The sequence below is a fragment of the Theobroma cacao genome, chromosome 2 (assembly GCF_053813885.1).
Source record: "Theobroma cacao isolate CCN51 chromosome 2, ASM5381388v1, whole genome shotgun sequence".
NCBI classification, from domain to species: Eukaryota; Viridiplantae; Streptophyta; class Magnoliopsida; order Malvales; family Malvaceae; genus Theobroma; species Theobroma cacao.
The window spans coordinates 37,544,193-37,557,801 of record NC_142640.1 but is presented as its reverse complement, the minus strand read 5'-3'; the positions used below and the strand labels follow the sequence as shown (position 1 = coordinate 37,557,801).

Genomic DNA, 13,609 nt, shown 5'->3' with positions numbered 1-13,609 from the left:
GCAATTTTACATTAAGTTAATTTGTTTTAAAATAACGACTGCAATGTATTTTAATTGGATGCATTGTAGAGAATATGAGTGTACATCCCTCGTACCAAACGACACCTAAAAACTTCAGAATTTATTGAGAATTTCATAATTTATGGCAATCGAATGTTGTCTATAAATTGCTAATTGCTAATTTTTGCAGCAGACCACTCATTTCCGGTATTAACACCTTGGGGTTCTGCCTAGTTATGCATTACTGACAAATTCTAGAAATTTGGTGAATGGTAGGCAATTGAGGATGGAACCTTGGAATTACCCCACTATTTTCGCAAATTAAAGAAGCTTGTGATGAGATTTTATCAGATATTATAAGTTCTGAACGCAATTTTTCTCATGATTATGGATGACATTCGACCCTTGGCATTAATTTGGTCAGTAGAACCTAACCACCCAGGAAATCCATAAAACATTATTTGCTATCACAGTCAAGGATAAGGTTAGATAGGAAGGTACATCGTGTACCCCAAACTGAGATGGAATTGAGTTGTTGGTTGTTGAGCGATTGATATATCCAACCATAAGCTCTCAATTAATTCCAGTCCTCAACTGTCTAGGTCAGGTCAAACCCATCTCATTGTTTCATAAATAACCTGCGATATATATCATACCGACGCTCCAACGTTACTTTGTTTAGTTTACACGAGAAAGAATAAAATAAAATTATTCTTTATATCTATTACAAGGAAAAGGGTTCATTGATGTTATTTATTTCTTTCATCCTAAAAGTTATTAGTATATGGTTTGATAAAGTTGAAATTTTCTTACTTTATTTATATATTAAAAATAAACAAAGATACTCTCAAAAAAATTTTTTGGTTAAGTTGTTAACTACGCTTTTGACCCCTTTAACACTTTTTAACTAACTCTACTCAAGGTAACTGTTCTAATAGAAACTCAAGTCAAACCAAATAGGCTCAAAATAGTAACATGTGGATTATATAGAAATTCAATATATATATATATATATATGAGATTGAATGTAAGAAAATTGGCTTTGTATTTCCATTTCACAATAATGTATTTATAGTACAAAAAGTAAATGATAAGACAAATTTGAAATACAAATAGTTACAGATAAAATAGTTATCAAAATTCTAATTTAGATAAAACTTATCTCATCTTAGGTTTTGAATATATCATCATTAATGCTTATTGTGTCATTCTTTTTGCCTGTCTCTTGTTCTTGGATTGAGTTTTATCTACGTGTTGATTGAGCTTTATCTGCATGTTGTTCTGTCATCCTTTGTGTTCATTTTTTGTTCTTGGATTGAGCTTTATTTGCATGTTTTGTAACTATTGCTATTCGTAACTCTGATATGCGCCGCAAGATGGAGGCCCATTAGAGACTCCAATCTTGGGTAGAAAGAATTGAAACCTTGCTTTGGTTAGAGGTTTAGTGATGTTGCCCCTGTTCAACTTTTCTTTAACAAAAAAAAAAAAAAAAATCTAAATATAGATGTTTTATCTTCGTATGAAAGATTGGGTTTCCAAAAGTGTGACACTTATGTTATCACAGTACATAGTGGGAGAATTAGGCAAAACTATCTGAAATTCTTGAAGGAAAGATTGAATCCATGTTGCTTCTGAAATGAAAATTGCAATAGCTCGATATTCAATTTCTAAGAAGACTTGACTACTGTCTTATGTTTCGTTGGAACTCCAAGAGATTGGAGTACCATTATAAAAAAAAATGAGATTTACTGATAGAATATTCTATCAGTAAAGCGTTAGAATTCATCAATGTTCTAATACACTGACCAAAGTACCCACAAAAAATTCTGTTGGCTCATGGGCGGAAATACCCTTGTCAATAATGTTCATTTCGTGGGTGGCGGAATAATCTGCTGCAATATTTTCGAACAAAATATTCTGTCGAGCATTCTGTCAATAAATTAACCAATCTATCACTGGGAAGAGTGGTTGATGATGAAACTATTTCGTCGATAGTTTATCGGCAAAATTCTTGATGGGGTAGTCGATGGATTAGTGAAAACCTCATCTACATATTCCAGCAGTGAAGAGTGTAAATCCTTCAGCAAATATCTAACGCCAATTAAAAAATATATTTTTAAACTTTAAAACGTAATGTTAAAAATTTAAAAACTACATGAAGTAAATTTTTTTTTAAATATTACAAACATGTAAAAATATTAATGAATAAAAACATGAAAACAAATTGTATTATTTTTAATTGATATTATTTTTATTACAATCAGTTAAAAATAAAAAGCCAAAAACGTATAAGTATATGAAGGGTAAAATTGAAAAATAAATATAAATCGATCTACTAACATCATCCCTTCATTGAAGGGCTCACCGACCACTCTAATGAAGATTCGACATGAATTACTAACCACATCATGCAATTGAGGATCTGCTAGAAGCTAAACTTGAACTTCATTAAACGCTAGAGTAGTCCAATGTCCCTATGTTTATAGTTTTAGTATCCGGAAACTAACCTATGGAAGAAGCACTCATTTTGAAAGGAAAAAAAGACAAAAACAACATAACACGTAGTTTGGTAAAGAACTCATTCTATAAAGTTTGTCTTTTTTCCATTCTAAAATTTCAATACCAACAACTCGTATATTCTATATGGACTTGACCTACCTACCCCAAATTATTTAATAAATAGGAAATTCATAACAATATATTCAATTCTTACTTGTTAAATAATCCCAAGTAAGCTGGTCAAGTCCATTGAATCTACGAGTGACGAATTGTGCTATACTCCCTGAAGGGGAACTCGAATATTCCATGAACTTGACCAACGTAGCCAATGTCGGCAACTTGTACATTGCAAGCAATGACGAATTCAAAATTTTGAATAAGGGGTGGTTAAAGAGTAATTATAAGGGTAATATTATATATATATATATTAAGTTTTATACTTATAATAATAATGAAAATTAAAAATTGAGCAGTCTCTAATTGCAAGAAATATTGCAATACCGATTGCTTATATATTCTATAGACTTGATCAACTGACCTAAATTAAATTCAATTTGTGGTTGGTTGGTTAAGTCTATGTAATATCTAAGTCACAAGTTTTACTATACTCTCTAAACAAACAATAGTTTTAAATAAGTCTTAAATGAAATGATCTAAACAGAGATTGCAAGCTATAAGTAATTTGATGAATCATTCCACAAACAAACAATAGTTTTAAATAAGTTCATGCTTAAGGAGTTTAGTGTTAATGTAAGCCTTGCAAGCCAATTGGTTTCGTGCTCGTAAAACACTACATTAATTAATCATATTTTATGTTAAATATATTATAGATATTTTATATAATGTATGAGGAATTTCTTTATCCATGAGTTTATTTATAAAGAGTTATGAGAGACTTATATAGATAAAGTCCTTGGAACATAATGACCTTGTAAACAAATTATAAAGGTTATAATTATGAGATTCTTATACATCAAAGTCTTGTTCCTATATATGTTCTTGGTCATTGTATTGTCAAGAATAAGGGCATTGACAATGCTCGAAGGCTGGTACATGCTAAGGCTCCTTACTTTGAAAGTAAACAATTGATCTTATAAGTTGAAGTATGTAAGACACTTGGGGATAGTATGTGGGTGTTTGTTAAGGAACAAGTTCATTGAACTCGCTATGAGAGTTCCATTTGGTATTTTACTCTAGTGTCTATGAAAATACTCTCATTTGTTAGTAGTGTAAGTAATTCTTAGACTTGTGACACCAAGTCATTTTGTATGTGAATTGTCATGTTTTGATTTTACTTCTACGAGGTCTAGAGGCAACCAGATGCCTAAATAGGGTGCTTTGGATGTTGCATGAAGCATGAAGATGCATGGGTAATCCAAAAAGGATTCATCACCTCAAGTGATTTGAAAAGGTTATATCTCATTTGCTCTTGGCTTATATTGATTAAAAGTCTTTGGCCAAGGTAATCTTGATAGGTCAATATGAAAGCTTCAGGATTAATATGGATAAGTTAAAAATTAGACACCGAGTCAAGCTTTCTATCTATCTAGGATATATGATGAAAGGATCGAATTACATTGAGATACTGTACACTAAAAAGTTAGTCAAATTATATTGACTCTCTTAACAACTAGGTGGTCATGATGTATAACTAGATGTCGCTCATGATTTATAAATATAAATATAAATTCTAAATTGAATTAATTTATATTTATTGCCAAAATTTTAGGCACCTAATAGGTCACACACATAAAGTGAATTGTTAAAATTAATTTGAGTTCAATTGGATGTGATCTAATTGATTTTATAGAGACTTAATTCAATTAAATATTAGGCTAAATCAAATATGATTTGATGGAGCATTAAACAAAGGCCCAATTAGCCCAAACATTTTATGATCCTTGTTGGGTATGAAGTAAGTCAATTCACTCTATAAAAGAATCCTTTAGTTGCCTCTTAAACGTACGAAAAAGTTCTATTTTATTTTCTTATGTGTTGAGATAGAATCATAATCAAAAAGAGAGAAATACAAGGGAGATCAAAGTTGAAAGTTAGCTAGCATAATCTTTGGCTTAGGGATTCACACACTTTTAGTGAAGAGATTTTGGCAAATCACCGTGTGTATTACCATTAAAGGTGTAGACACTAAATTAAAAATATAATGAACAAAAAATGATGGAAAGAAAGGGAGAGAGGTACGACTGGCAGGGTGCGGACGCACCCTGCCAGGCACCTCTCTCACCTGCCAGACGCGAAAAATTCACGTCTGGCAGGTTAGTGGAACTTGCCCCTGGGTGCCCAGGGACAAGGCAATGGGGCGTGCCCCCTCCAGAACCCGAGAATCGAGTATAAAGGAGAGGGGGAGGAGGAACCTGCAACAAAAAAATTTCCAGCAGTCACACCCAGAAAAATTCCACAATGAGCACTGAAAAATCAATCAAAAAAAGGAGAGAAATAGGAATGGATGATGGAGGGTGGGGGTTTTGATTTTGGAGGAGAAGATCCAGATTTTTTAGGAGAGAAGGAGGGAGAGGCGGAGCCGTGATCTGCTGTCGGCGCAAGAGGAAGGAGAGCCGAACGGAAGAAGAGAGAGAGAGGAGCGACGGCTGGCGCGGCACCAGATCTGGAAATGACGCCGTGCCAGTGACAGTGATCTGCTGCCGGTGCAAGAGGAAGGAGCACCGAACGGAGGAAGGGAGAGAGGAACGGCGGCTGGCGCGGCACCAGAGAGAGAGGAGCGACGGCTGGCGCGGAAAGGAAGAAAGGAAACTTGAGCAGAGGAATAGAGAGGCGGACGGCAAGATCCTGGATCCCATCGCCGGCGAAGGGGGCGGAGAGAAGGAAGAGAGCAAGGAGAAAAAAATGGAGATGATTTTTTTTTTAGAGAAAAAAGCAACATAATAGTCAGGAACAAGAAGCATAGAGAAGAAAGGACGAAAATCACACCTCAGTGCAAATCGAGGCTCCAAACGACACCGTTCAAGTGAGGTAAAAAAAAAAAAAAATCATATGTCTTTCATAATTTATTATGTTTTATATGAATTGGGCTTATTGTGGTGATTAATGATATATGGCAAAGTTTAATCATTTCAATATAATGTTTTAAAATCTTCAAATAGCATTCTATAAGTAGGGAAATTAGCATGAGCAAAAATGTAAAGATGCAAAGAGGTAAAATGACAAGCATTTCATTTTAAAGATGATTAGTTAAAAACGAAAAACAAAAAAATGAAATAGGTAGAAATAAAAATAGGATGTTTCATAATATATAAAAAAAAAATGTAAAAATGTAAAAAAAATGGAGATAGATAAGAATATAGGGACATATATATATATATATGTTTGAATGTATAATAAATAATAATAAAATTATGAAGAGATAGATATTTGGTTACAAAGGTAAATGAAAAACTAAATAAATATATAACAAAACAAAGAAATACATCTAATTGCTAAAACTAAATATATATAATATGTATACATGTAAAATGTAATGGAATAAGATCGGTAAAGTAAAAAGAAAAAAACAAATCAAAGGAGATAATTTTATGAAAAATGTAGAGTTAATAAAAATAGGATGAGATAATAGATTATTTAAAGAATCATTTAACTTAGTGCCGATGATGGGATAATCGATCGGGATGCGAGAAGTCGCAATCCCGAGCTTATGTTCCCTAGGCTCAGAATCCGAATCAAGGCCCCACCAGTACGATGGGAGGGTCTCGTTTTTAAGATTCCGAAATCCTTAATAAATAAAGAGCTTGATTATACAACAAAAATTATTACTTGATGAAATTAATTGATAAAAAAATAAATAATAAGTAATAAAATAATGATAAAATGATAACAATCCAAATATATATAATAATTAATTCGTGAAAATACAATATATATGACATTAAATAAGTAAATAAATAAATTAATAATAATAAAAAAATAACTAATTTAAAAGTAAGCATCGAATATTAAGTGACATAAAGAAATGTGAAAATAATAAATAAAGACCTTAGGCATTAGGTTTGAATAAAAATCGCTTATGAAAAATATAATAATAATAAAAATATAAAAATATATATAAAATAGTACGATAAAAAATATATAATTTTTATTCATTAAAATAACATAGAATTATAAACAATTTGTCTAACTATAAATGAAAAACAAAGAACTTAGGACAAAAAAATGTAAAGTATAAAAATAATAATAATAATAATAAGAAATAAGAATAGGAAATAGGATAATAAAATATATAATAAAAATAAAAATAATAAATGATAAAAAAATAAATAATTGTATTAGCATAACATATACATATTGCATCATACATATCATTGCATATCAATATTTTTGATTTTCGAGTTTAAGCCCCGATGATAGGATCTTGCGGGGATCCTGCGAAGGCGGGTATTTCTCGAAAAGTTCCTTAGGTGAAAAGATGTCCTCGGGTCCCACCAGTATGATGAGAGGGCTCGAGAACCATCTTTAATAAAAGGCTTTTGCCCGAACTAGGTTCATTAGGCACAAAAATATTATTTTAAAAAGAAGACGTACGATGACCCCGAAGACGGGAATTATTCGTCGAATTTGCGAAGGCGAGTTTCTCGGATAATTCCCTAGGTGAGAGAATATCCCGAGTCCCACCAGTATGATGGGCGGATTCGGAAAGTATCCTCGATAAAAGGTTATTCGTCCGGCATTTTTATCTCACGCCATGCATTTCATCTCGCCACTCATTTGCGTTCCATTTTAGGTTAAATAATAAAAATAATAATTAAGGAAATCTAGTGAAATTAAAAATTAAAACCCAATATGATGATCTAAAAATGGTACCGTTCATAGAACGGGCGTCCGAGGGGTGCTAATCCTTCCCCGGGCGTAACCGCACTCCCGAACCTAGATCCAGAAAATTGTAGACCGGTTTAAGGTTCTTTTCGGTGGGCTTAAAATTAATTTAAGTTTGCATCGATTAGAATCGAGTCAATAGGTGGCCAATCACACCTAGTAAAAAAAAATTGGTGGCGACTCCTAGTTTAATTTTTTAGTGAGTTTTCACAGTTCATCGTATAGCGGTCGGGTTCCCGGACTCGCACGTTACGACAAAAGGCATAACAATTGTTATGCTATGGTTTGATGAGTCTTAGTCGATGTACAAAGTAAAAAACAAAAGGCTAAGGAGAACTCCACCAAAGAAGGCAAACATCAAACTTTCAAGTATGTCAAAATCTTTCTCTTGTGATTTTTTTAGATTAGTTTCAATTAAAGTGATATATAGGTTAGGATATTAAAATTTTAATAATATTCCACTACGTATGATCACCTTAGCATGATTTGAATCTCCTTCACTTAATAATTGAGTCTTGAAAGAGTATAACCATTTGTTTTTGGATACCTTCTAAGATATTTGCAGCCTCACAATCCATAAGGCATTTAAAATAAATTGATAAATCACAATAGCTTAATCATATACAATGAACTTTCTAATCATAGATGCTGGACAAAAAGCATTTATTTTATATAATATTCGAGTGCGTTTCTATTCGATTGGCTAATTTAACTAACGTTTAAATTGATTTAAATTAGAAAAATTAATTTGATTATTACTATGATCCTAATTTTTATGGTTCACAAATTGAAAAAGATAGTTCACCCACCCACACCAAAGAAAAAAAAAAAAGAGAACTTTTCAATGACTAGTGAAATTTTCGATAAAATGTGAATGGGATGTGATTAAAGGCTAAGGAAAAAACATTATTGTCCAATGTTAAGGCTTATCTCGTGCATATTACGACTTTAAATTGCTATACAATTTCATGAAAGCAATACCTTTCCGTACAAAGTTCGTCAATGAGTGGTCTTGAAACTATTGGTTTTTAACAAATAAGGTTTGGATTTGGAAAATATGATTTTTATGAGTGCCATTTTTCTCATTCACTTTGGTATAATACAAAGTAAATATAAATTTTTTTTCACTTGATTCATGGTATATAAATGATTTGATTTGGTTTAAAAAGTCTAACTTAATTATCATTAATATATACAAAGATTGCATATTAGTCTATTTGTTGTTCATCAATAAGTAATATTCCCATAATAGCTTGATATTCCAAATCCAGTTTTATTACTAACCTATATATATATATATATATATATATATATATATATTTATAAGTGGAAGAAGGGGGATTCAAATCATGTTATTTAGACAGGAAAACTATGCACCAACCAATAAGCTAAAAGCTCGAGCGCATATATATATATTTATATATTAAAAAGTACTAAGCTATATGTTGATCATTAGAAAATTCTATGTAATTAAAAAAAGTCACAAATGTTGTGCTTTGGGAAGACCAAGAGGAAGTGAATGAGTCAGCGTTCTCAAACTTTATATTTTGATGTGGTTATTGGGTGGGATATCTATTGATCTAAAATAATGCATGGAAGAATCATTAAAAGCATAATCATCTAACTTTAAACTTTATGATAGGAATGGGATGGATTCTAAATTACTCTTTTGATGTTAATGAGGCCGCCTTTAAAATTCTTTAAATCTCTACCTAATCCTTCATGCCAAATGAGCAAGTGTTAATTAACTTGTTAGGTATGATTAAAAGAAAAAAGGTAGACAATTTAAAGTAAAAAAGATTGATTATTTAAAGCAATATCTTAAATTTGTATATTCTTGAAGTTGGATAATCATTGTTTAATTCTTATTGATATTTTAACATTCATATGCCAAGATTAGTATGTTAGTAGGTTGATATATTCCTATGTACTAAATAAAGTCTTTCTTTATTTCTTATCTTCCAATAAAAAAAACAGAGAAAAATTTAAAAAGGAAATGTATAAATGACAAGGTGAACACTGAGCACTGATAAATGCATTGATTTTTATGCATACTCAAAGTTTAATGACAGGGGGTAAAAAGAGCAATTGCAATTTTCACACCATATATTAATCAAAGGAGAAAACAATAAGAATAACAAGGACGCCACAAAATGGCAACAACAAGACACCAATTCAGCCTTGCAGAAGAAAGGAAAAAAAAAACAGAAACAAATTCCAAAAAATAAAAAAATTCAATCTAATCTAAAGTTCTGCGTCACATGGTACCTTGTCGAAATGCTTGTACCATGAAAAGTGCATCGTCATTGAAGAACACATTATCCTTAGAATACCATGACCAGACTTCCATATACCTACCTTAAAGACTTAGCATATTTCAAATACAAATATTCAATTAACAACTGATTTGCATCCTTTTACCCCTTTCTTTTTATTGTTAAATTTAGCTTGAAGTTGGTAGGGGTTACTTAGATTGGTTGTTTCAAAGCATGTTTATCATATGGAATTTCTTTCTGTCTTCTAAGATTTGTTATAAGGTTGGGCATTACTCAATTGACTTATTGCTAACTACATTTGTGACATTATGTTTATTTTTTTGATAAACATCTAAACTGATTGTACAAAATTACGTAGTATTCTAAGATTCACATTATGAATTGGCAACCCAATTCATTTTCATTTGTTACGTGTATATTTTTTCTCAACAAAATAAAAGTTCACATTCTTTCATAATTTATAAAGTATATATATACGCATATTGCCAAAACCAGTACAAGAGAGATATTCCCTTGAAAGCAACACAAGCTATACTAAGCACACAATAGCAACTAAGCAGATATTACCAAACAAGCAAATAATACAGCCAAGCATACAAGCTACCAAAACCAGCCATAATAACATAATAAAATGAAGCAAAGTGGAAGGAAAAATACTTGGGCCAGCGGCAGTCTACACACTTGGCAGCTAGATTACAAATCTGTGATGGATCTGGGTTCAAATAGATGGAATCGGTGGCGGGGAGGGTGGGTTTGGCGACGAAGGGGTTGATTCGGCAATGGGTGACGTCTAACCAAACTTCAATCGGCAGTGAAAGGGGTAAAGAGGGTGGGTCGGGAGGCTCGAGGAAAGGTAGATAGAAGAGAGAAAAAGCAGGAGGGGGAAATGGGGAATAAGGGTTTTAATAATTCTATTTTATAAAATTATTGTCTCATTTTGCTATTAAAAGTTAGGTAAATTTTTGAGTTTAGATAAAGATTTAGTTTATGTTTATTTAGTTATTTTATTTTATGTTATTTTTATGTTTGTTTATTTTAGTTTCATTATTATTTATTCGTTTGTATTTTTGTATAGGATTTTAAGGAATAAGATTTCAAATTGGTGAAGAAAACTGATTATAGGATCAAGGCTCTGATTGTACATGTAGTATTTCGAGTATAACCTCCACTCTAGTTGTCCAAATGACATGATTCTTAAACTAGTGGAAAGGTAAGACACAAAGCTACAATTATCATGCAAATCACTTTGCCCAGTTTTGTCTTAAAGATAGAGAAAAATGCATTGGAATTTGATGGAATGCAATAGTCAGCAATAGAAAACATGAAGCTAGGCCAACCGCCGTTGTATGGAGGGGTTGTGCCATGGCATCGAGAGGAAAAATCTGAAAAATTAGTGCAGAAAAGAAAAAGGCTACGCGCAGATGAAGGTTTTATGGGTTCTATAATTATTCGAAGCTCATATTAAAAGCCAAGTAGGTAAAATGAGGAAGATTAGGTTAAGTTAGTGGTATTTAAAGAGAGTTCAAGGAGAAGTTAACCGTAAGAAGAACATCTTAAGAAAGATTTAAGAAGTTCGAAGTTGAGGTTGAAGATTGAAGATTAAGGCTGCTAATATTTTTTTCCTTCTTCCTTAACTTTTATTATTCTTGTAACTCTTGATGGCTAAATTTCATACGTTTTTATTTATTATTGCAATTATGAGTAGCTAATTTTTTTATCTAGGATTGCAATTGTACTTGCATGTTGTTTTAATTTTTAATCTCTTGCTTGCTTATTTTTAATAGAATTGAATTGTTTATTTCTATTTGTTCTTAATACTTTTAATTGACTGATCACCAATTAAATTGATTTAGAAATCTAAACATAACTTGAAAGGGGGAGTTTGGAGTAGGCTAAAATTGGAATAACATATGATCATATTTATTTGCTTGGATGAATAAATTGATTTGTATATAGGATAAAGATATATCCATATGTTGTATGTAGCTAGTATTAAAGCCTGAACTTAATTAGTTTATTTTAACTTCAATTCACATAGAGATATAGTATTTTTATTAAATAGTTATTTTTATAAGAGTTTCAAGAGAGTCTTATAAATAATTGAGAACTTTAGGTTAGCAATTCAACCCATTGGAATAAGTTAAGAGAAAGAGGTAAGATTTAGATCAAATGTGAGGGATGTTGTATTCCTAAGCTTCTTTGAGTTTATTTTTATCCAATTTTATTACTGCTTTGATTTTTTTAGTCTAAATTTTTATTAACTAGATTTAGTTAATTTATAATTTATTTAGTTACTTGATTTTGTTTGTCTGTATAAGACTAAATTGTGTTAATTTTAGTACTTATTTAAATTTTAGATCAATTTTCTGTGGGATTGACACTCTAGTTGCTATTATATTATCTGTTTGATATGTATACTTGCGTGAGTAGAAAATTAAAACAACAAGTTTTTGGCACCATTGATGGGGAATTATTTTCTAGAATTGTTTACTAATATTAATACCAAATGTATTTATTCTTAATTCAAACTTTATTTTTCTTGTTTTTAGGCATCTTTGGTCATTGTATGCAAATGGGAAACTTGAATCTTATTCCTTTTAATCTAAAGATAGAAAGAACTTTTAGAAAACTTTGAAGGGAAAATTTGCAAGTTCAAACTCTAAATCAAACAATGGCTAATAATAATAATAATAATGGCAATAATGTTGTCAAACAAATTTTTGAAGAGAACAAAGCCTTGCAATATTATGTTGTTCCTTTTTTACAAGGCTTGTACCAAAGCATTAGAAGACCTCTTGTCAATGCAAATAATTTTGAAATTAAATCTGCTTACATTTAGATGATTTAGTCTTCAATTTAGTTTGGTGGGTTACCTAGTGATGATCCTAATTCTCATGTTGTGAATTTCTTGAAAATTTGTAACACTTTTAAGTACAATGGGGTGACTGATGATGCTATCAAATTAAGAGTCTTTCCTTTTTCATTAAGGGATAAGGCCAAGAGTTGGCTAAACTCACTTCTAATAGGATTTATCACTACATGAGAAGACTTAGCTTAGAAATTCTTAGCAAAATTTTTTGCATCAGCCAAGACTGCAGAGATGAGGAATAATATAACTGCTTTTACACAATTTGATGGTGAGTCCTTGTATGAAGCTTGGGAGTGATTTAAGGATTTGCTTAGAAGGTGCTTACAACATGGGCTTCCTCAATGGCTATAAGTTTAGTCATTTTATATTGGGTTGGTAATTTTAATCAAATCTACAATTGATACTTATGCTAGTGGGGCATTAATGGGTAAGAATCCTAATGAAGCTTATAATTTGTTGGAAGAGATGGCTTCTAATAATTACCAATGACCTTCAGAAAGATTTGGTTCTAGAAAAATTGCTAGTGTTTATGAGATTGATGCACTTAATGCCTTGACTGCACAAATATCTACTTTGATAAAGAGATTTGATACAATGGGAGTTAATGTTGTCCGAAACTTCTTTATAACTTATGATTTGTGTGGAGATAGCCATTCAAGTGATAAATGTCCATCTAATTCTGAAGGAGTTCAGTTTGTTGGGAACTTTAATAGACAATAAAATAATCCATATTCCAACACTTATAATCCTGGTTGGAGGAACCATCCTAATTTTTCATGGAACAATAATGCTGGAACTTTAAATCCAAGGCCAAACATCCCTCTTGGTTGTCCATAACAAGCTAGACCTTTTGTCCTTAAAAAGAAGCCTACCTTGGAAGATATTCTCATTCAATATATGGCAAAAATGATGGCATAATTTAGAGTCAAGCGGCATCAATTTTCCTAACTTATCCTCTTACTCAAGGTGGGATTTCACACACCTGATCCTGTTAAAATGCATGTTTTAAAGGTTATGCCTGACCTTGTTGAGAAGGCAAGTTGATAATGGATTCCATCTCCTTATGCTATCAAGGGAGAAGATGTATGCATTGGAAGGCCAAATCTGTATAAAAATCTGGTTG

General features: G+C 31.5%; 1 long non-coding RNA gene and 1 other non-coding gene across 2 annotated transcripts; both read right to left on the bottom strand.

Moving 5' to 3' along the window:
• Nucleotides 1–1,241: 1,241 nt before the first annotated feature.
• Nucleotides 1,242–10,522, bottom strand: LOC108660595 (uncharacterized). Its single transcript, XR_001926387.2, has 2 exons — nucleotides 10,275–10,522; nucleotides 1,242–2,047 (listed from the first exon to the last, which is right to left on the bottom strand). It is a non-coding gene; the product is annotated as an uncharacterized LOC108660595 (long non-coding RNA).
• Nucleotides 10,523–12,714: 2,192 nt separating this feature from the next.
• On the bottom strand, nucleotides 12,715–12,821 carry LOC148764226 (small nucleolar RNA R71). Its single transcript, XR_016024999.1, has one exon. It is a non-coding gene; the product is annotated as a small nucleolar RNA R71 (small nucleolar RNA).
• Between the last annotated feature and the right edge of the window lie 788 nt (nucleotides 12,822–13,609).